At 45.2% G+C, this 23,554-nt stretch overlaps 1 protein-coding gene across 5 annotated transcripts in view; it reads left to right on the forward strand.

Annotated features, from left to right (window-relative positions):
- The window catches only part of enox2 (ecto-NOX disulfide-thiol exchanger 2), a 180,980-nt gene that overhangs the window by 22,685 nt on the left and 134,741 nt on the right, over positions 1-23,554 (forward strand). For 3 of the 5 annotated variants that reach the window (XM_028960941.1, XM_028960945.1, XM_028960946.1), the window contains exon 2: positions 8,391-8,569. The gene's annotated coding sequence lies outside the window, so the exon portion shown is untranslated. The remainder of the gene's footprint in view (positions 1-8,390; positions 8,570-23,554) is intronic. The other 2 variants (XM_028960943.1, XM_028960942.1) reach the window with 2 other exon arrangements.

The raw sequence follows: 23,554 nt of genomic DNA on the forward strand, positions 1-23,554 counted from the left end.
AGAAGGCGATGGAGCAGGCGGTCACATGAAATTTGGTGACGTTTTAGAACATGTTGAAAAGATAACATGTCGTCATGTTAATGCTAGCATGCTAACATAAAAATGCTAACAAGGCGTGACCAAGATACGTCACATTACATTTGGTGACGTTTGGAGCATGCTGAAAAATTAGCATGTTAGCATGCTAATGCTAGCATTGAATATGCTAACGGAATGGCCAAGATGCGTCACATTAAATTTGATGACGTTTAGTAACTATTGTGTCACGTTAAATTTGGTAACGTTTTGGACTATGTTTAAAAATGAGCATGTTAGCGGACTGGGTGTGGCCGAGCTATTAACGCTCAAACAGGTCATTTCCCCATTGGAATGCATTGAATGCGAATTTTAGCATTGGTAGTATTTGTAAAATGGGGCCCCTTTTTGAGTGTTAATAGCTCGGCCACACACAGTCCGATTGCTTATAAAAGTAATAGCACACCTCACACAATAAAGTACTAATTTTTGATATATAGCACGCCGGTGTGCGTGCTTCGGTACGACACGCATTAAGTGCCAAAAAAGTCTGAAATAAAACTTATTTTTTTTGCCCATTCAAACTTTATTTGTTTTTCCAAAATTGTGCGTGATTCGTAAATCAGACAGAGACAAACCATATGTCAAAACGTCTGTATTGGTGAGATCTACAAGACATCAAACCATCTGGACACAAAGTCCAAAAAAGGTCCAATTTTGGACTAGGATAATAAACGCGTTCCCGAAAACGTATTTTCGTAAATCCCACCAAGCCGAGCCATATGTCAAACCGTGCGAACGAAAAGCGGCACGACCTGACATGAATTATGTGTATGTGCGTTGAACCGTGTCATCGCAAATTCGAAAAAAACAAATCTTTTCATGAACACTTTTACTAGTTTGGTCACGAATTGTGGGTGTCCCGTAGTCCCCAACGAAGAAACCAATAAGTAATTTTGTGCGGAGAGCTGACCTCTCCGCACAAAATTACTTATTGGTTTCTTCGTTGGGGACTACTAGCGACACATCCAATATATCAGATTGTGTGACTCGGCGAAACCTTCGGCTTCGCCTCGACTCCGTGTCACTAGCTAGCTTTGACGGCTGTTCACAGGGAGCTGAAAACTTCTTCCTCTGCACAACAGTAAACCGTACTTTTTAACACTTTGAACCCGATTTGTGGGCAGTCAGTATGACCTATCAAAACAAACAATATATCATATTGTGCGGAGAGGTCAGGCCTTTCACGTTCTTAGCGTGGCAGCCTTGAATATAAAACATTTTCTTTTTTACCTTTCTCCGGGTTTTTCTGGGTTTTCCAAACCCCCGTTGGCGGCACCAACTTGTCACATAAATCAGACCTAGGTCACTTGCTTCAACGAGTGCCCTGCCCTCAGGGACCCAAAAACGTATTCACAGCACAATATTAAATGGTCTGTCATACTGACAGGCCCAAATAATAATAGTTTCTTTAAGACTAAAGACTCACAAGTTACAAAGTGAAGTGATTGTCATTATGAAACACTGCAGCACAGCACACGGTGTCACGGTGTCACGGTGAAATGTGTCCTCTGTATTTAACAGTCACCCTTGGTGAGCAGTGGGCACCATGACAGGGACGGTACCTGCATCAAGGGGACCTCAGTGCTATGTTGTGTATCCGCAGGGATGCGAGCAAGCAAGTGTTTGTGTTACTAACCCAATTCAGCAGTCTTTGCTGACTTGAGGGATCTGGTCAGGTTGGTTCTTGAATGCAGTTTTGGTCAAAATTAAAAATTCTTTTATTCTACCAGAAGATAGAAGAAAAGTATTTAAACATATTTAAGTATTTAATTTTTGAATACTGAATATGTTAACTATAATCCTTTTTGCAATGTACTTGTTCTTTTTAATACAATTTCTGAAGAAGACTTTTGATGGTGACGATCTCCAACCAGTAGTGCCAGAAATTGCAGATGTTGCCATAGAAAATCCTCTTAACAAAATGGACATGACATCAGAGCAGATGGTGACCAAAATGGCTGAAGCTAGCAGTATGGAGGAAACCATGGTTATGGAGAATGAGATCTTCGAGCTTCCACTGACCAGTGATGAAGCCACTGCACAAGACATGCATGGTGACATTAAAGCTTTTGATGGTGACGATCTCCAACCAGTAGTGCCAGAAATTGCAGATGTTGCCGTAGAAAATCCTCTTAACAAAATGGACATGACATCAGAGCAGATGGTGACCAAAATGGCTGAAGCTAGCAGTATGGAGGAAACCATGGTTATGGAGAATGAGATCTTCGAGCTTCCACTGACCAGTGATGAAGCCACTGCACAAGACATGCATGGTGACATTAAAGCCAAGACTTCACTTAGTGACTTCACACTAAAATCATCAAGCTCATCTCTCGAACCTCAAAGACGTACAAGTGACAAAACAGGACACTATATGATCATGTGCAAGTAGGATAAAGATGTTTCCTCAGAGGAGGAGTACACTGAGGGTGTTGAACAGACAAGTGACAAATCTGGACAATACACGATCCTGTGCACGAAGGATGAGGATTTTTCCTCAGAGGAGGACACTGAGGATATTGATGAAGCCGCTGCACAAGACATGCATGGTAACTCTGAAGCCGAGACTTTACTTAGTGATTTCACACTGCAATCATCAAGCTCCTCTCTCAAACCTTAAAGACAATCTCAATCTCCTCTCTCAAAGCTCAAAGATGGAGCGGTGACAAATCTGGACAATATACGATCATGTGCAAGAAGGATGAAGATTTCTCTTTAGAGGAAGACACCGGGGGTGTTGAGGAGAATGTGGAATGCATAGACCACGATTTGATAAGTGAGTTAGTCATTGCTCTTTCCCAGAAGATAACTGTGCAAGTACAGAATGAGGTTCTGTAGCTAAAAACTAAAAACCTCCACACGTCACGGTGTGAAAAATGTTTGAGACTGCAGAAGTTCCTACAGAGGTGAACGAGACGGAAAAAACTATTTTGCCAGAAGGAAAAAGACAGTAGGAGCCTTCTGCAAAAAAAAAAGAAACTCGAATACAAAAATCAATGTTCTAAATGAGAAATTATACAACATGGAACAGAAAGAAAAGATTCTCTCCTTGAAGAACTCTTTGCTCCTCAGCAAGTATGCCCATAAAAAGACGAACGGAGACAAAGATAATTATCACTGAGTTATATCACAGTCAACAACAGCAACATTTTTCTTATATAGCCACAAAATCACATACATTTTCAAGGGCTTTGACGCCCTACAGTTAGACCCTTTGTAGACACTGCATGTCCATCATATATATACAGCGCATCACTCTTACACATTTTATGTTTCTTTTCAGCCTTATTCTATACTGGACTAAATTCATTTTCCCCTCAGAATTCTACACACAACACCCCTTAATGACAATGTGGAAAAAGTTTACTTGACGTTTTGGCAAATTTATTAAAAATAAAAAACAGAAAGCACATGTACATAAGTAGTAAGTATTAAAAGTAAAGAAAGACATGTTTTAATTCATTATAAATAAAGATTTTTCCCATTGTTCACTTGAAACTAATCAACTTAGTGTCCTTTTTTTGCATGATAATGAAGATCAAAAGTCATGAAGTTAATTATAGATGAACATTGTACATTTACAGTATTTACCAGACGCCCTTATCCAGAGCGACTTACAATCAGTAGTTACAGGGACAGTCCCCCCCTGGAGACATTCAGGGTTAAGTGTCTTGCTCAGGGAGACGATGGTAGTAAGTGGGGTTTGAACCTGGGACTTCTGGTTCATAGGCGAGTGTGTTACCCGCTAGGCTACTACCACCCTATTTAGCAGGAAGGATGCGCTCTGCGTGCTGTACGGAGCTGTTAGCGATCAGCAGAACGTACACCCTGATGGACTGTTCGTTGTCGCCGGACATTTCAACCGTGCGAATCAAGTCAGTTCTCCCTAAATTCCATCAACATGTGGACTTTGCAACGAAATGTCACTGTTATGCTAATTCCAACATACAGATCGCTCGTTAGACGCACAAAACCGGTTCTGAAGCAGGTGAGAACCAGAGAACATTCAAGACTGTTTTGAGTGCTGACTGGCAAATGTTCAGGGCCAGATGATGGGCAGTTTTTTGCTGGTACTTGTGACTAGTGACATGGTGTATTGCAACAGCAATAAAGGCCTTTCGTCATCAGATTGCTTCTTTTTGCTTCAGACTAGAGAAATGTCTTCCTAACCCAATTCAGCAGTCATGTCAGGAAAGTAGGATTGAAAATCATGAATCAGGGCGGTCAAATTTCACACTATGATCGACTTGACTGGAGCTCTGTCCACATCCTCACTAGAGAAGAAAAAAAAACATCTACTTCGCTAAGGCTTCCTTCAGGAAGCCACCCACCTTGTCATATAGGTTTAAAATGCTGGTGTCCTTGCCCTGCAGAGACACATTCAGTTCGTTCAGTTGGCTGAACCCATCTGCCATGTATCACCGCTTTGCAAGTCAATCTGTGTCCTGGAACAAGGTAGCAGGGGAAGATCTCTGCAGTCATTGATGCAGATGCTGCTTCACGATTTCCAGCTCAGGCCATATTCACAGAAGAAAGTGTTGACAGCATAAAATAATGTCCTCCCACCAATGTTTTGCAAAATAGTATGTAGCATACTATGGTATTAAAAAAAAATTCAACTGGTAGTAAACTATTTTCTCTTTTGAGAAGAAAGGGAGCTTAGAGATTGGCCTAAATGTGAAAGTACAGAAGAGTTGACCGCACCGCTGCGAACTTTGGTTGCATGTGTGAAATAGGCTGCGCTCTAGAGCCCTGGCATACAGTAAATACTTTTCATTGTAAATATATTTGTACAAATGAGCCATGTATCTTATTCTGAAATTAGTGTTTTACCAGTCTTACCAGTTTTAAGGGCCCATATTTAACCTGGCATTGGAAATAAACGTACGGGAACCCTGAACCTATGGTTAGGTGGTTTGCCTGCCCATAGAGGAGGGCAATCAGTCATTAAACCTTTACACATACCAGAAAAATAGCACCTGGATTAATATACGTATTCAGTGGCGTCCATTTCCCCTTGTGCCTATAGCTATATTATGCCAATATCTGAATGTTAGTTTTTTTCTTTTTATCTTAATTTTTTAATTTGCTTGGGAAGATTAAAATTTTAGACCTAGCAATGCTTCCATATCATTGTAATGTTGTGACATTTTTTGGTTTTAGTTTTTGAATCAGTTTGTGTGTACTTTCCTAATATATTAACCAAAAATCCAACAGAAAATGTATAATGTGTTTTAGATCAATTATTATGTATTTAAAAAAAATTTAATAGTTATGGATAACATGAATATTTATCATATTTTAAACAAGATATTTCTTTTCTTTGCGCACATATATTGTGCTGACTTGAAGAATCTGGTCAGGTTGATTCTTGAATGCAAGAATTTTGTCAAAATTCTTAATTCTTTATCCTATCAGAATGCTGGACATAAAGAAAGTTATTTAAAAAGATTAGAGTAATTGTTTACGTATTGCATATTGCATATGTTACATATAATTCTTTTTGCAATTTACTTGGCCTTATTAATACATGTTCTGAAGTAGACGATTTATTGTTAAAATCTCCAGCCAGTAGTGCTAGAAATTGCAGCTGTTGCCGTGGAAAATCCTCTTCACAAAACGTACAGGACGTCAGACCAGATGGTGATCAAAATGGATGAAGCTAGAAGTATGGAGGAGACCATGGTTATGGAGAATGAGATCTTCGAGCTTCCACTGAACAGTGATGAAGCCACTGCGCAAGACATGCATGGTGACATTGAAGCCAAGACATAACTTAGTGACTTCACACTAAAATCATCAAGCCCCTCTCTCAAACCTCAAAGACATCGGCTGTGGGACAAATCAGGACAATATACTATCAAGCATAAAGATGCTTCCTCAGAGGAGGAGTCCACTGAGTGTAATAATGAAGACACAAAATCTGGACAATGTACGATCATGTGCAAGAAGCATGAGGATTTTTCTTTAGACACTGAGGATGTTAAGTAGAATGCAGCATACATAGACCACAAATACGATTTGATAAGCATGATCCAAAGTGAGTCTGTCAATGCTCTGGCCCCGAAGATAACTGTGAAAGAGGTTCTGTAGCAAAAAACAAAAAACCTGTTCACGTCAAAGTGTGAAAAATGTTTGAGACTGCAGAAGTTCCTTAGGCTAAAAACTATAGAGGTGAACGAGACCAAAAAACAGTTTTGCCAGAAGGTTAAAGACAATAAGAGCCTTCTGCAATAAAACAAGAACCTCGAATACAAAATCAATCTCTTAAATGACAAATTATACAATATGGCATAGAAAGAAAAGATGATGTAATTGAAGAACTCTTTGCCTCTCAGCAAGTATGCCCATAAAAAGACGAACGGAGACAAAAATAATTATCACTGAGTTATATCACAGTCAACAACAGCAACATTTTTCTTATATAGCCACAAAATCACATACATTTTCAAGGGCTTTGACGCCCTACAGTTCGACCCTTTGTAGACACTGCATGTCCATCATATATATACAGCGCATCACTGTTCCACATTTTATGTTTAATTAAATACAATTTTTCCCATTGTTCACATATAACCAATCAACTTAGTGTCCTTTTTTGGGATGATAATTCAGATCAAAAGTCATGAAGTTAATTATAGATCAACATTTCTTCAACAAAAAAAATGTACTTCATCATAATAATAAAAAAATAATAATTTTTTTTAAGACTAAAGACTAACATCTTAAAGTTACAAAGAAAGTGAAAGTGAAGTGATTGTCATTCTGAAATACTGCAGCACAGCACACGGTGACACGGTAAAATGTGTCCTCTGTATTTAACCATCACCCTTGGTAACAGTGGGCACCATGACAGGCTCCTGGGGAGCAGCGTGTGTGGACGGTGCTTTGTTGTGGCACCTTGGCGTCTCGGTATTCGAACTTGCAACCTTCTGATTACGTGGCAGCTTCCTTAACCGCTTTTTCTTCTGAATTCCAGGTTTTTTGTTATAAACGTATTTATTTACCCCAAAACTATGTGATTTATGGTGTACGTGGGGAAAAAGTAACCTGCAATATGACAAATCACATTTTTAATCACTGTTCAAAGTGCTTCAGCACTTGTTGCTGTCTGTTGGTTTTTTTATTTTTAATTTACATGTAAATAATATGAGCATGCAAAGAACTATTTCACGATATTGCAAATATTTCATTATTTTGGCGTGGAAAATCTGGTTTACATTTACATTTTACATTTACAGCATTTACCAGACGCCCTTATCCAGAGCGACTTACAATCAGTAGTTACAGGGACAGTCCCCCCCTGGAGACACTCAGGGTTAAGTGTCTTGCTCAGGGACACGATGGTAGTAAGTGGGGTTTGAACCTGGGTCTTCTGGTTCATAGGCGAGTGTTTCAGAAATAATATCATTGTAATGTCCGCATACGGTTTTCTGTGCCAAAAGCTGCTTTGTGTTATGGCAAAATCTGCAATTATTTATCTACTTGTTATTTTTATGTTTTATAGTTTTGTGTATAATTTTGAATAAGGCTGTTGCATAACACAGTGTGTTAATAGGGAAGCGCTGTGAATACTGGATGCATATCATAATTCATCCCTCACTTGTAGGTAGGTGTTTTACTGTCTCGCATGTCCACCCTCCGTTCGCATCAGGGTAGAGGCCTGAGCACCGGTTCCCAGCAGGCTCCCTTATCAGGGTCGTGAGCACAATGCATCTGCGGGGCCCGGCGCATGCTCTGATTAGCATTATGTGCAGCGCCACGCGTCCTGCTCCCGACGGGATGTGAGGAATCTGACGGCAGTCACCTTGTCTGGGGCTTCAGAGGAGCCGATGTGCAGATGCATTCTGCATATCAAACGCATTTTTCCATGTTTGCAGCGCCTCAGATGCACTCCTGCAAGGTCACAACTAATTGTGGGAAACTTCCAAACGCATAATTAGCATTTTATTTCATTAACTGTCCATAAATTGTTGATTTAAAAATAAAAACAAAGGTCCCACTTTTGCAGGATCCAAAATCAGAATAATTTAATCTATGGGACACTTTGGTGTTGATGAATGTATTAATTACCCATGTCATATCGACAAAATGATTGGAAAAGAAGTAATTTATTCATTAGTTTCACTGTTGGTTAAATACAATAATTGCCCTGCCTATTACGGCGGGATCAATCAACTTTGAAATTTGTCTCCTGCTTGCTGCCGGCCCGTTGAATATTTTAAGTTTTAAACGATTAATCGTCGATTCAGAGCAAAAGCAGCATTTCACCAGAAAAAACCATTAACGCTGTTATTTTAATCGGCCCGCAGGGTGAAGATACGGGACCACGCGTGGCCTCCAGGTCCTGACCCGTTGATGTTCTGCGGGACGGAGACTGATGGTGAGCTGGCAGGCCGGGTGCACCAGGTCAGAAGGGCGCGTCCGGGGTAATTACCCGAACAGCGGGTCACCGCCCCTTCCCTCGATCCCACTTTGCCGCTCCGGAAAGGTTTGTTGCGTGTGCAAGATGTAAATAATTTCCAGGTCCCCTGCAGCCCGAACACGCGGTGTCCCTGTAGTTGTCTTCGGCAGGCTCAGCTGTCACCGCGATCTGTCAGCACGGTCGCTCTCGCAGCTGGCGCTCTGCTTGGTGTCCCGGTGATTTGCATGGTTTAGAGCAAAATCTGTGCCTGTGGCTCATAAAATGACAATGATAACTGCCAGCTTAAGAGTCTGTCTGCTGTGTAGACCTGTAGGGCGGGACGCCGTCTTCGTATTTCATGTCGTTCTGTTGTTCTTGAGGAAAATAGCTGATGGACAATGATTTTGTCTGACTAATTCATAATAATGATATAAACAAGCAGTCTCTTATTCTTTCATCATTTAAGGATTTTAAAATGATAGACTATTGAATAATTATACAGAGGGGTGAGAACCACCACCACCACCAACATTTATTTCTTATATAGTCCATAATTACATACAGTACGTCTCAATGCGCTTTAACAGAACCTACACTTGACCCTTCTGAATACAAGGAAAATATCCATAAAAAAAAAAAGGAAGAAACGTTGGGAAGGAGTGATAGAGAGAGGGACCCCCTTCCAGGGTAGAGTGAGCCTGCAATTGGTGTCAGTGCCGGGCTGGTGGTGATTTGTCCACGAAAAGAAAAGAAGTCCAACGGGTGTAGTTAAGAGCATCTGTACATGTTTGGCGGTACTGGACAGTGCAGAGTAGGTTGTAGTCCAGTGTCCTGGTGCCCATTGCGTGCCCATTATGATGCTACTGGTCCATTTGAAGACCCCTGAAGCTTTAGTTGTTACGATGGTGGTGGCTGTGGTGACCCTCTAGTTAGGTTCATGCTGAATCGTCTCGTCAGCAGTTCATTGCCATGGACCAGGATCCCTCTGGTCCCTCTGGTCTGGGCGCTTCATTCGGAGAGTAAACAGAAGCAGCGCCAAACGGTGGCATTTTACGACTAGTACACAAAAACGTGGTTGTAGTGGTACATTTGTGTAATAGTGGCCTAAGGTAGTGGATAATCCCGATGGTATCTGGCAAACTTTAGACGGGCCTGGACATGTGCTCTCTTAAGCAGGAGGACTTTTCGAGCGCTGCAGGATATTAATCCATGACAACGTGGTGTGTTACCAATAGTAACCTTTTTTACTGTGGTCCCAGGTATTTTCAGGTCATTGACCAGTTCCCCCTCATGTAGCTCAATTTGCTTTATGTGAATTTTAACTCTATTTAGAGCAGCGTAGATTTTTTTTAGGGGTTAAAACAATGTTGTGTGCCATCTGGGTCATAGTCGAGTTCTTCCACTCAAATATAAATTAGTTTGGTGCCTAAAAAGAGTTGGTTCTTTGAAGGGATCCTGGTTAACATCAGCACGACTCCCTCTGCTGTCACGTCCCTAGACACACTTGCTGGTGGGTGCTGTTCGGTCTCTGTCTGTCTGTGTATTTGTGCTTTTTGGCTCTTTTAGGCTGGCTGGGTGGAGATACTAATTTGCGGATTCCGCCCACTCCCGCCTGGTCTGAATGAGACTTTACCGTGTGGAGTATTTCACAACAACGGATCTCATAGCCATCATACAATTACTACTTCCTGTGTTGGATTTGGCGGCATATGGATTGTATTTAGTTTTTATTTAGAACCAGAATACCCAGGTTCAAACCCCACTTACTACCATTGTGTCCTTGAGCAGCACAACTAACCCCGAGTGTCTCCAGGGGGGACTGTCCCTGTAACTACTGTTTGTAAGTCGCTCTGGATAAGGGTGTCTGGTAAATGCAGTAAATACTTGCTATTCTCACAAAAAGCAATATAGAGTTCCTCTGGAGTTCTGGGTAATATCACGCAATCTCTCTAGAGCAAGACTGGAAACAATCGAGGCAAACCAAGAGCGCTTTGTGTTCAGGACGGGCAGGTTAAGCTATCTCAGGAGGCATCAGCTCGATTCCATCCAGAGCGGTCTGAGCGAAGTTCTTTAACTCGCTGGAAAAGACCAAGCATGAAAACACCCTGGGCTGCCCGCTGTGGGTTGTGTTTTGAGGATAGGATGGAGACCCCGGGGCACACCTCATCAGAATATATGAAGTGTGGTTCCTGAGCTGGCTCCCCGCTCCTCGCAGAGCCTGAGGATCTGGATTAGCGTCAGGCCCTCCGCTTTATGAAATGCACTCGCCGGCCATTGTGCCGCTGCGCCTCTTTAGCGCTGCAGGAGAGGCACCTTGATTGGAAAATCATTCCGTGTTCATGTGTAATATCCTCCGCTCGGATAATTAAGCGGAGCTGTTGTGCCAGCTTCTCCCTCGCTGCCGCATGGCTGCAATTAAAGCCCTTTTTAAAAGTCTATCAGAGGAATAAAATTTGCTGTTTAAAATCGCATCCTGAGGAAATTGGATTTGAGCTAAAACAGACGGCTGAACTCGCACAGTGGAGCATAAACAGTCTTTTCTAATGAACGGCGGGATTATCAATTTGTACAAAAAAAAGAAGAGCCATAAATGCCACCCAAATGAATAGGGGCTGAAGAGCGGGTCTGTTGTGGTCGTGTCGTTTTATATGGGTTTTAACGTGCTTGAAGCGTTTTATTAAAGGTGATTATCGGTTTTGCCTTACGGGTCGTAGATCATCGTTCTGTATCTTCCACTCTCTCACCTGCAGTAGAAGTTCACTGTTGTTATGATATTAAACAGTGCTATTGTGGTGAGTGACCTGAAGCAGAAATGCGTCTTGTTATGCATTAAGTATTTAGCATTGTTTGTATGTGCATTATGCGCATTATGTGCGTATTGAGCTGGAAGAGTCCCCTATTTGTCTTTTAGCAGCAGTGTTTAAGCCTGATTTCGTCTACACTTTTAACAGTGTTATCAACGTTGTCCACATTAGCATAGTTGGCATATAGCATACCTCAAAGCTGATTGGGTCAGATAGTCCGGCCGTCCGTACGTTGCAATCAGAATGGTGTTTATTGCACCAGGAATTTGGTTCTTGCTCTTGGCGTCTCTCGAGCAACACAGTACAATAAAACATAATTTTTGAAACGGTCCTTGAATTGAAGTCCAGCTAATTGCAGCATGTTATAACATGTTATAATACGAGAAGTGTCCTTTGCTCCTCAGCCTGATTGCGTACACGGCCGACGTCCCAGTATTATCGTGAGCGGCTGGTGCGTGCAGGCTCCGTATTGAGCCGCGCCGCAGTCGCGCTTGGGGCTTGGAGGACACCGGAGGATCAGATGGCATTCCTCCGGGTGCCAAGCCTCCCGCAAGCAGGCGGGGGAAATGAACCCCGACAAGTGCCCGAGGTATTAGTAGCATCAGCTCCAGGTATTTCGCTCCTTGGCGCTTTGGGTGGACTTGTAAGGGCCCGCACGCTTCCCTGGTCCACCTGTTTACAGACCTCACCCGCGGGCGTCCTGGCAGGCCCGAGAGCCGCTGTCATGCTGTCCCCAGTCGCCCCAGAGGGAGAAGGCGCGTGCCTACGTAATCTCATTATACCTACTAGTAATCGCGCGTATCCTGCTTATCTCGATTGGTTAATCCCGGCGCATTATGCTGAGGGCTGATAAATAACAGCATTCCATGTGGTTATGAATAAATAATCAGGAATTTCGGTGGAAGCAATTAGGTGTAAATAAACAGATGAAGTTATTAAGGTATTGTACAATTCAACTCGTGTGTTCCAGACCTGCGCCGGTGGTGCGCAGCCGAGGTGAATTATTTGAAGAATATTTATAGAACATGAAGAAATTCTGATTATAAGAGCATGTCCTCTAGTAACGTTCATATGCAGTTCACCTGCTGTGTGTGTTGCATTGCATTCCCTCATTTGGTGGGCGTTTGCACACACACTGAATTTTTGATTAAAATTTTTGCAAATTGATGGCCAACAAAAGATCTATAATAATTCATGTTGATATCCGTCCTTTGCATGTATTAAAATGGAAGCTGCGTGGTTCGTGCCACATCGTGACATATTTTTAGTGGACTCAGCCGAAGTGATAACTCTCGAGGATGACAGGCTGCATAATAGACGTTTGTTTCTCGTCTCGGAGGCAGAAATAGATTCTCGGGCCCGTGGCCGCGGCGCTCCTCTCATTACGGAAAAAGGAGCGTTATTCACCACTCTTCTTTTACCTCGTCTCCTGACGGACAATTAGCGAAGTTAAATTCCGTCCCGAATCGACAGAACGCCGATGACAGCTCTCTCCTTCCCTCGGCAGCTCGTGGAGTGTTAAGTAACTCCGCATCCATACTCCTTCCCCTGGATTTCAGACGACCTTTCCCGGAATCAATTCTCCCCGGAGGAGAACCGAGCGAGCAGACGGCACCATCTGTCCGAGGAAATCAGGGGGTCGCGGTCCGACCGGCGGTCCTGGACCCGTCAGAGCACCCACGTGAGGTCTTACTAGGAAATAAGCGATAAAAAGATGGCCACCGCCGGCCCGCCATGTTCACAAAGCCAATCAAACAGTGTTCCTTCCTTTATTCAGTTCTGAGGCCGCGTTCTGCAGCTCCCTCTGAAGCTCTTATCTTTGTTGTACGGAGCGCGGCGAGGAGGAGCGGCCGGCGCGTTCGGAGTGAATATGATGCGTGTGTAAATAACGCCGGCGGCACTTAACCTCCCCGCCCGCTTCCCGTCCTCCGCTTGCCGGCTGTAATTTATTGTCGCGGGTATTAATAGGACGGCGGGCCGGCGAGGCAGGTGGTCCGATCTGCAAACTCAGCTGCAGGCCACGCCCTACACGCCCTAGAAGGCTGAATAATAGGTCACAGGAACATTTAACCGTATTAATCGTTGACCTTTAACTTATAAATGAGGCGGTGGTGGCCTAGTGGGTTCGAATCCCGAGCCGCCAAGGTGCCACCGAGGTCCCGTCACCACACGCTGCTCCCCGGGCGGCTGTCACGGTGCCCACTGTCACCAAGGCTGACGGTGAAATACAGAGGACTCGTTTCACCGTGTCACCGTGTGCTGCGCTGCAGTGTCTCACAATGACAATCTCGTCACTTTCACTTTGACTAAATAAACTGCTGTCACGGCTGGGATTTTGGTCCTTTTGCCGTGCAGATTCAGCCTCGGCCGCTCGATATCCTATCGCTCCACAATGCGGCCCGGATTGCCGGAACGCCAAAATTCCGAGTGTGGCAGCAGCAAATTGCCCCGCTGTCAGAGGGCCAGCTCGGCGGGCCGCCGGTCGCCGGGGGCAGCGGCGGCATCTGGAGACAGAGGAGGGCTTTATCTGGGGAGGCAGACCTTCTCTCCAGCCTCCTGCCGGCGCCGAGCCGCACGCCGAGATAAGGCGCCCCGGCCACCCGCCACCCTCTCGACTCGTTCGGCTGGGCGCGTCCGCCTGCAGTACGACAGGAGAAAAGAAGAGGAGATGTCACCTTGCGGCGCGGCCCCTCACCCGGAATAGTGCGGCGGTAATCCCGCTAATGCCGGCAGTCCTGCGCCTTTATCTCGTGCTTCCGCTGCAGGTAGATTGATTGATTAATTGCGAGTTTTTGTCATCCTCGATGCCGTGAGTGATGCGCCGCAGCTCCTTCAAAGCCAACCATCTGCGGCCGGTGGGATAACTTCTCGTAATCCGCGCGGTAAAACCAACTCATTACTTGTCTGTGGATTTTGGTGTGAATGCACTCTGTATTCATCCATTAAAAATGTAGTTCAGAGTATTTAGGAAGTAATTATAAATCTGCCATATGCATGATGATCAGGGTGGTAGTAGCCTAGTGGGGTAACACACTCGTCTATGAACCAGAAGACCCAGGTTCAAACCCCACTTACTACCATCATGTCCCTGAGCAAGACACTTAACCCTGAGTGTCTCCAGGGGGGGACTGTCCCTGTAACTACTGATTGTAAGTCGCTCTGGATAAGGGCATCTGGTAAATGCCGTAAATGTAAATGATCATATGCATTCATAATAATGCATATTATCTAGTCTACAGAAAAAGAATCTACATTACATGGAATTTAAAAAATCAGCTGAAACAGAACATCTGAGTTTGTTAGAAATGATTCACGAGTAACAGCTAATATTAAAAAGGCTTAAATTTGATTATCGAGCCCCCCTCTGTGTATTAAAATAAAGTTACGCTGACATCATCAGGCGCCTGTTCGCTTAGAACATCCCCTTGATCAGCTCATCTGCTTTATTCTGTTCTTCAAAGCCATGTGAGAACTTGATTACACACTTGATTGAATAAAGGGCCGAGACAGATAAGAACATGGCAGCAGAAAATGTCTGTGTGTATTGTTTTCATGTATAATTTATTCCTTCGTTGAAGTTATATATGTTAAATAAGGCCGAACTGAGAAAAAGAAAATGAGATCGAGTCAACGGTTAAAATACAACACAAGCGCTCAGAAAAGGAGCTGCAGCGCCTTTGATGGACTCTGTTCATCTATAATTTACACTCCTAACAAAAACAGTTTGATGAGACCATTAGGCTGAGTGAGCGCTGGCGTTACTTCTTTCAGACGCGTGTCCTTGGCTGCGCCGCATCCTGCCCCGTAGACGCGCCCGCCGAGCTCCGAGCGAGCCACGTGGGAATGGCTTTTGACTATCTCGGCGCGAGCCCATCCGTGACAGCCTTCTTAAGACGGGCCATGAAGAGATCTGGCTCATTCTGTCCGTCTTCATGAATAAAAAGTCCGGTTTCAGTTCTATTATCTGAATCTGGCGCTGAGAGGCGTATGGAAATGCGTGTGTGGAGATGGATGCTTCACTTGAGAAACTCCCTTAGAGGGATTTTTAAGAGTTTTTCCTCTTTTGACCTCAAAGTAATTGAATTTTTGAGAACTCCGTATAAATTAACCCACAAGATTTCTTCAATTATGTGTGTTTATTTCTATGCACTACAGACTAAATTATGGGCCATAATTTCTCATAACTATATAGGGCCGAGTGCATGGTCACAACATGTATACCTTCTGGATTAAGAGAAACCAACACTGCTGGTTATCTGCAAGTTAAGGAACAAACTAGCTACCCACCCAGCCTTTCATGTTGGTGTGTAATTATTCCTAAAACCAAGAAAATGAGCTTGAACGAACATTTAAAAGGGGGAGGAGCCTGGAGGCATGATTGACAGCCCTCATTCAGGACGATTGAGACCCCCCTCCCGTCAAGACTGCGACGAACACGTTTCATGTTTGCATTAATTCGAGCTTCATAATATCGGAAGTTCCTCTTTTCATCATCTTTCTGCCACCTGTCAATCCAGCCAACAGGTTTGATCAGACACCACACAAAAACCAACACAGCCCAAGTTTCCATGACTACCAGTAATCTTATCCCTCCTGGGCTTGCTGGAGTGAAGCCCGTGGGAAAAGTCTATTTGATGATCACCCGTGCGTTTTATTTTATTTAACGTTCCGTGAGTGTCGGTTTCACTGCATGGCATCATGGCCTGGGAGAAGAGCAGCAGAAATGACAGGAGCCCCTCAACAGCCGGCTTACTTCTCTGCAGCGTTCCTGGTTCTCCCCCTCTCGCCGTCTCCGTGGAAGAATAAACAGCGCGAGTCGGATTTGATTACACGGGTTATTAGAGGCTCTCATATCCGCCCTCCCGGAAGATCTGGAGATCTCCCGCACGTTGTCGCACGTACAGCGAAGCAATAATGCAGAACGCGGCTACGGCTGCACTCGCCAATGCTTATCAATGCACCGGTGTGAATCCCGAATATTGCCACTCCGGTCGAGATGCCAGGAAGCCAATGTGCCGTAATTAGCAGCGGTTACGAGAAGCTCGCTCTCCGTAGTCGCCCCAAGGCCCTCAGTAGGACAGTGGGCTCCGGGTGTGTTTTTGTCGCTTTGCCCGCCGCTTCGGTGGCTCGAGTGTCCGTGGAAGTAATTAACTTGGTCACGCCGCTCCCGGACAACAGTGGTCCGGAATCGCCGAGCCCTGGGAGCCGTAAAGCCGGACCGCTTAATAGCCCGGGCTGGAGATATGAAACCCAGACGTGGTTTTCCTCCAGATTACTACCACGTCGGAGGGTCCCGGGTTCAAACCAAAGACGTTTGTTGGCTGGTGAGGGAGAAGTGAAGTTGATTCAGCGTCCAGCAGCTGTGGAGAAACGTTCCTCACTCAAAAGAACATGTCAGATGTGCCGCACACAGCGACAGTAGGACCTCTCTTCTCTTGTATCTGCGGGTGCATCTCGCGGTCTGGGAAGATCCCTGGCTTCAAACCCGCTATTCGCCACGGAGGTTTATGTTTGTGCACATTAGAAGATTAAACAATTTAATACCTTCTTGTTCTTGGTGAATTTTGACGTCTAATTCGAGGTCCCCAAGGTGCTGCACAATCTAGTCTTTAAATCTAGATTCTTAAAAACTGCCGTTTTGCAGCCTTCAGAAATGTGCTGAGAAGGAGCGGCCGTGCAACCTTCTCACAACGAAGAGGAATACATTTTGTGCCGTACATAATCCCGGCCGGGTGAAGCTCTCCAGCCCAGAGCCCCGCTGAGGAACCTCCTCTTGTTCTCCGCATAGTCAACGCCGCTCCCTGCACGTCCGGCCACGGGCCGAGCTTTGAACGGGTTGCCAGGTAACCGCTTGTTTGCCGGGAATTGCCGGTTCGGTGCCGCAGAAGTTAATGACCTCAGGTACCGCAATCAGCCTTGATGATCGCTCCTCGCAATATGGGGGAATTGGTATTCATTGTGTCCGCCCCAAACAATGAATAATTTATCGCCGGCCTCCAGCCAGCGCTGGGCTCCGCGGAGGGGCGCGGAGCCACCGAGTCTCGTTCTCATATTCGTTCGCCCGCGGGGGCAGGAGCAGTGCGTGTGACGGGCAGGGTGACAATTTCAGCCTCATTAACGCTTTCCGGGTCGTCTCATTTTAAACCCGCCTCCGAGGTCACAGGTCAACCGGAGGAAGGATTCGCTCATAACAGCTGAACGTTTGCCCAGGGAGCTCCTGGAATCGTCGGACGTGAGGGGCCTGCAATATTATTCCATGTTAATAACATTGAATAATGTTAGAAAGATGTCCTGGTTGGCCTGTAACGTCTGGAGTGTTCTTTTTACTCCAAAATCTTGCAGGGACGATAATCCGAGCATCCGGAGGTTGGAATTCAGAGGAGTGTGTGTGTGTGTGTGTGTTTGCCTGGGCTTTATTTGTCTGGGGAGAAATGCAATCTATCCCTCACCGCGCTTCTCCGTGCACCACGTGAGCCACGAGTCTCGAGATGAATCCTGCCGCATTACTGCGAGTTTTTGCGCCGGAGCAGGGGAACGCCATGCATCTCAGCCTCTGAGGGTGGGTGGATCCTGATAGGAGTTCTGTTGCGGGTGGTGTGCCTCCAGACACGCCCCTTTCATCTCTTATAGACCTTCCTCCGCCCGTGCCAGGTGTGTTCGTGTCACGGCTGGCTCGTGTACTGTTATGTTAGATTTTTCTCCGTTTAACTCCGCCCCCACCCTCTAGTTGCATGTGCGCGTGGCTCCTCCCCATTTCTCTGTGTCTGCATGAGCAAAACAGGACGGAAGGAAGTGGATGAACGCAGGGATGTAGTCCCTGATCTGAGATGAGTGGGGGGGGGCGCACTGATGCGGTGGGACCCCGCCCTCTCTCTCTGTTCACCTGCTGCTCCGCCCACTAGGGGTGTCGAAATCGATTGATAATCGATGCATCGCCATGCAGGCATGGATGACGTTGCATCGACGCAGTGCGCAGCATAATTGATTCGATCATAATGATGTTGCCTGGTGATTTTCTGGCCGCGGTATGAAGAATACAGCGCCGCCGCGGGCAGAAGTTTTCATTTATTTAGTTATTTCCCCCTCTCTGGTTTGATGAAGAACGTTAACCAATCGGCAGCAAATTGTCATGAGCTTCATCCTCTCTGCTCTCTGATCACATGGACGGATTTGCCCGGAAACACAGAAGGAAATGTGTCTGCTTTAATAAATTCAAGGTGTTTTATTCACAAAATCCCAAATGTTTTTTTTCTCGGTCCACACCTCCCGGCACGTCACCCTTAATACAGCGGCACGGGTGACGTTCCTAGTCAGTGTTGATACGTGGCGGCCGCTTAACCCCTTCATTAGACGAACAGGAAGTGGGTAATTAGCCTTTCCTGCATATTAGAACTGGGGCTCATCGTTTTTTTTTTTGTCCCTGCAGAGCAATAGAGAAGCCGTTCGGCATCAACAGGATCACGTCAGACGTGAAGTTCTTTATTTTATGCCTGAAATGATCGTTACAGGATGTGTAATTTTGCAGGGCCCTGGCTGTTCTTTTTTTTGTTGTTGTTAATTGTTGACAGGTGCTGGATGTTATTATTGTTTGTTTTTTTTTAAAGTGACGTGATTGTCATTGTGATACACGGCACACGGTGACACGGTGAAACGTGTCCTCTGTATTTAAACATCACCCTTAGTGACAGTGGGCACCATGACGGTCTCCTGGGGAGCAGCGTGTGGGGATGGGACCTTCATCAAGGGGACCCCAGTGGTACTTTGGCGGATCGGGATTCGAACCGGCAACCTTCTGATACCTTCTGAAACACTTCTTCATGGTCTTCCAGTCCTGACAGCTTTACAACCGACCAGAACCTTCCATTGGCTCGGGTTTGCCAATAAACACACCTCTGCATGTACGGGCGGCTCAAACCTGGTTGTGCTGCATTTGGATTTGAGATGCCGAGCAGGTGCAGGTGCTTCAGGATTTCAGGATCCGAAGCTCACAAACTCACATTCTGGACTAGTTCATTTGTTCATAACGGATTCTACTCACCTTTCCTTGTTAGGATCCTACTTTTATCACTTGGAGAAGAAAGAAAGGCAAGATTCGTCAGTGGTCTCATGACTCTGCTGTTTCTGTAGCCACGGTGTTGTTCCTCGACGTCTGCGATGGGACGTCCATTCCTGGTGAACTGCCTGGCAACCGGGGGTGAAAAGTCCTCAGTGCAGACGCACCAATCAGACGCTTTCGCTTCTGTTCCTGCTTCCGTCTGGAGATGAATGCAGGTAAACATCTCTGCATAACGAGCCCACGTTGGCGATGATGGATGATTCCGTCTCTCCTATTCTGCATGTGGAGCTCCTTGCGAGGAATTGTTTTATGTGTGCCGTTTCGCCAAGAGTCAACCGTGGTCATGGCGCCGCAGTCAACAAGATGATATTTCCTGATATGATAGATAGATGCATCAATGATTTTCATTAACTTGCATTTATTAGGGACCTCGCATCTTATCACTAATCCTCACGTGTGCAGTTTCAAATGGACAAATACGTCGTATGGAACCCAGAACCGAAGTTACGTATCGTTGCTCTGAGTAATATTTATTTAACATTCAATGCTTTATTTAGTCTCCACACTTTGCCAGATTGCTGCTCCTGCTGCTGGCACGTTGCTGCGTGTCACATGGGCCACACGTGTCATCGGGGACTAATTAACGTACAAGCGCAGAGCGCCGCCGTTTTGTCCAGAAAAAGAAAATGCTGTTTTATTGTCTGGATGGGGAATGACAGGCAGATGTGTGATGATGGAAGGCTGAGCATTTTTTATTCAGCGTCTAATGAGAAAGGGACGGAAATCAAAGCAGATTCGGGAAGCGACAGCTCTGCGGCGTCCTCGGGGGACAAAGTGCATTGTTCCCGTTAGCAGGAAAATCAATGTTTTTCAAAGAGGACGCGCTACTTTTTTCCTGCGCTTTTCTGAAAGAAGCCCGTCACACCGCATCTTTTCTCACAGCACGGAGACCGAAAAACAATCAGGGAAATACACGCTCTGGGAAAACGAATACAAAAACCAGTTGTGGTCCCTCATCGGTGAATAATGTCAGATGAAAAGTTGGGTCCATGTGAATGTATGTGTAGTGGATTTAGAGGATCAGCTCGACCGGTAGGTGACCCGTTATTGGAAAAACGTTCCTGTTTGATCATTATGGCAGAAAAGAATGATAGGAGGGAATAACAAAGCACTTCATTTCAAGCTGCAAAAATATAAGTGTAAGTATAATATTAGTGTTGCATGTGTAGCTGTCTGGACGTGGGTCTTCTGTGAAAGAAGGACTGAACTCGCCTGACGTGACCCAGCAGTCACATGACTCCGGGAACTCGGCTTGTCACGATGTGGAAATTTCAAACTTGATATCGAGTTGCTACAGGGGGAGTAACAAAAAATATGAATTACAAACAGAGAAATTGATCAATAGATTAAAAAGAAAAAAAAAACTAAACTAAAACAATGCACTCCTCATGCATATTGTGCAATTACATAATTAGAGAAAGGCAAAAACACAGCCATTCTTATAATTAACAGTGTTGTTTGACAACTAAAATATGCATATAACGTTTGAACGGCAACTTTACTCCCCTCTAGAAACTTTGAAGCTCTTGTCCACATTTTTTGATCTTACCCATCCATCTGGTTGATATCTGAAATACTGCCGTACACTTTGTGCACTGGCAGTGTTGCCAGATCCTGTATGTTGAAGTATCATACCAAGTATCATGGGGTGGTAGTAGCCTAGCGGGTCAGACACTCGCCTATGACCCAGAAGACCCAGGTTCAAACCCCACTTACTACCATCGTGTCCCTGAGCAAGACACTTAACCCCGAAGGGCTGTTTCAGGGGGCTCTGGATAAGAGTGTCTGCTAAATGCCTACATGCAAATGTAAATACCAACAACTTACAATTATTATTTGAGAAATTCTCGTACTCACTCATTTTCCATTCTGACGTTGCTCAGAAAATCTGCTTCAATAACACATTTACATTACATTTACATTTATGGCATTTATCAGACGCCCTTATCAAGAGCAACTTACCACCCCCCCCCCCCCCCCCCCCCCCCCCCCCCTCAGGGTTAAGTGTCTTGCTCAGGGACACGATGGTAGTAAGTGGGGTTTGAACCTGGATCTTCTGGTTCACACTACCACCCATAACACATACCATCACAGGCTGTGCATATTATAGTGCATAATTCAGCCTTCATCATCAAGCCTGATGGCGATGTAGCGTATGCGTGCAACAACGTGCCTTGGCGAGTGAGAGGTCAGCCGCTGTCCAGTCCATGCACTTGCACTAGTGCACGAGGACAGTGGTGAAGGTAGGTTTTTCAGTGTTTATTCTCACACATTTATATAGATTCTCTGTTCCTCATGGCTAATCGCGTGCTGTCAGACAGAGTCTGTTTGAGGACCAAGGGACCTCCAGGTTTGTAGGATTTATTGCTTTATTTATTTCATCTACTACTGAAAGAGATGCTTTTCCTCGGAGTACAACAAGACAAAAGAATACAGAGACTACAGCACAGTACAAGACAGGGCAAAATGTAGTGCAGGAAAAAAGTATAAATAATGTCCAAAACGTCAACTGCACGTCAGCAGTCTTTTTCCTGGACGATTCGCCTGCACAAAAATGACGTATTTCCTCCTGTAGAACATGATCATTGAATATGAACTATTTTAAGTTCATTCCACCCTCTCAGAAAGACCCGTCCTCCAACCGTCCAAGGGTCTAAGATTGGTGGTGTTATCTGTAAAGGTTCTCTTACTGAGTATCTACATTAAACCCACTACAGCCCTGAACTGTTTTACTAATGAATTACATTTTTTTTTTCTAGCTAACCAATGGACCCTTAATTCCATTTGTGAATAAGCTTCTTTGTTGATGCCTGAAGCACCGGGTCCCTCTGAATCCTGCTGGCGACAAGTTGCCTGTGTGTTTTTCCCCTTTTTCTGATCTCCAGCAGCAGGCCGACATGATTTCTGACGTCCTGTAGGAAAAGCCTGATCGCTCGGCTCGAGGCGCTTTTCAGAAGATCACTTTGTGTCTCTGAAGACAGCTCGGGACGTGGTGGTGGGGACCGAGGTGGCTTCGTATTCTGTGATTCAACAAAAGGAGCCTTTAGTCTATTACGTGAGCCGTGGGGGTGCAGCATCGGGGGATCGTCAGTGTTTTCCCCTCCATCTCTCAGATCCTTCCACCGTTTCTAGAGCCTGTGTTGAAACTGGGAGAAAGAAAGGGGCCGAAAATCGATGGCAGAATCGAGTCAACGGGGAGATTTGAACCCCCCTGACCCGCGTGTCGTCCCACTTTCATTTCTTAACGCCTCTGTCGCAGTCTGCCGCAGTTTGTCGCCACTTTGCGTTACCGTAATCGAGCTCAGAGTCGATATCTGCCGCAGCCCGGCTGCTTTTCCGATTGTGGCCCGATTGCCGAGCGTCCGGCCTCCGTTTGGCGGGGTGAACGCATCGAGTTCTCGTTCTTCACACCGCCTCTGGTGAACCTGTTGCTCTTGCGCTTGTGGAGATGCGCTGCGCTGCGCTGCACTACTGGACGCATCAGGTGATTATAAAGCCCTCTTTTTCCTGTGCTGCTGACCTTGTGCTGACTAATGAACACATTTCAGGCCAGGGCATCTATAGGGAATGTATGTTTGGAACACCTTATTATCTTCTAATAAGCTGCCGTATACATGCTGGCCTAAACATTGATTTATTATTAATGGAATGCTGCGGCTTGATGTTGCCTGAACATGAAGGAATCTCCTCTGCTAGTACAGAGATGCACAAATAAAGCAGTTGCACTCAGGGGTGCATCAGGTCTGCATTTTGAATGCATTTTTTTTTTCCAGAGGAAAAAATCATTAAGCTGCTACAGGCTGGGCCAAAAAAAATCTATAAAACAACTATATAACCAAAAATGATCACTATGTATTGGGATTTGTAAAAAAAAAATGTATATTTGTATCACAGCACATTGGTATGACACTCTGCAAACATAAAAGAACAGAACGGACCCAGTTTGGATGTGCACCCTTCGCCATCTTTGCTGACCTTTGACCCTTTTGTTCTACAACCATGTTTGGGCGATTAGGGTGACCAGACGGAATCAGACCAAGTGCAGGACATGTAGAGCGTCCGTGTGTGAGGATGTGGGACAAATGACCAGAGAAGCCAAAATCTCACAGAACCCCAGTTAGAACAGAAACGATATGGAAGTGCTGACCGTCA

This window comes from Denticeps clupeoides, chromosome 18, assembly GCF_900700375.1.
Source record: "Denticeps clupeoides chromosome 18, fDenClu1.1, whole genome shotgun sequence".
NCBI classification, from domain to species: Eukaryota; Metazoa; Chordata; class Actinopteri; order Clupeiformes; family Denticipitidae; genus Denticeps; species Denticeps clupeoides.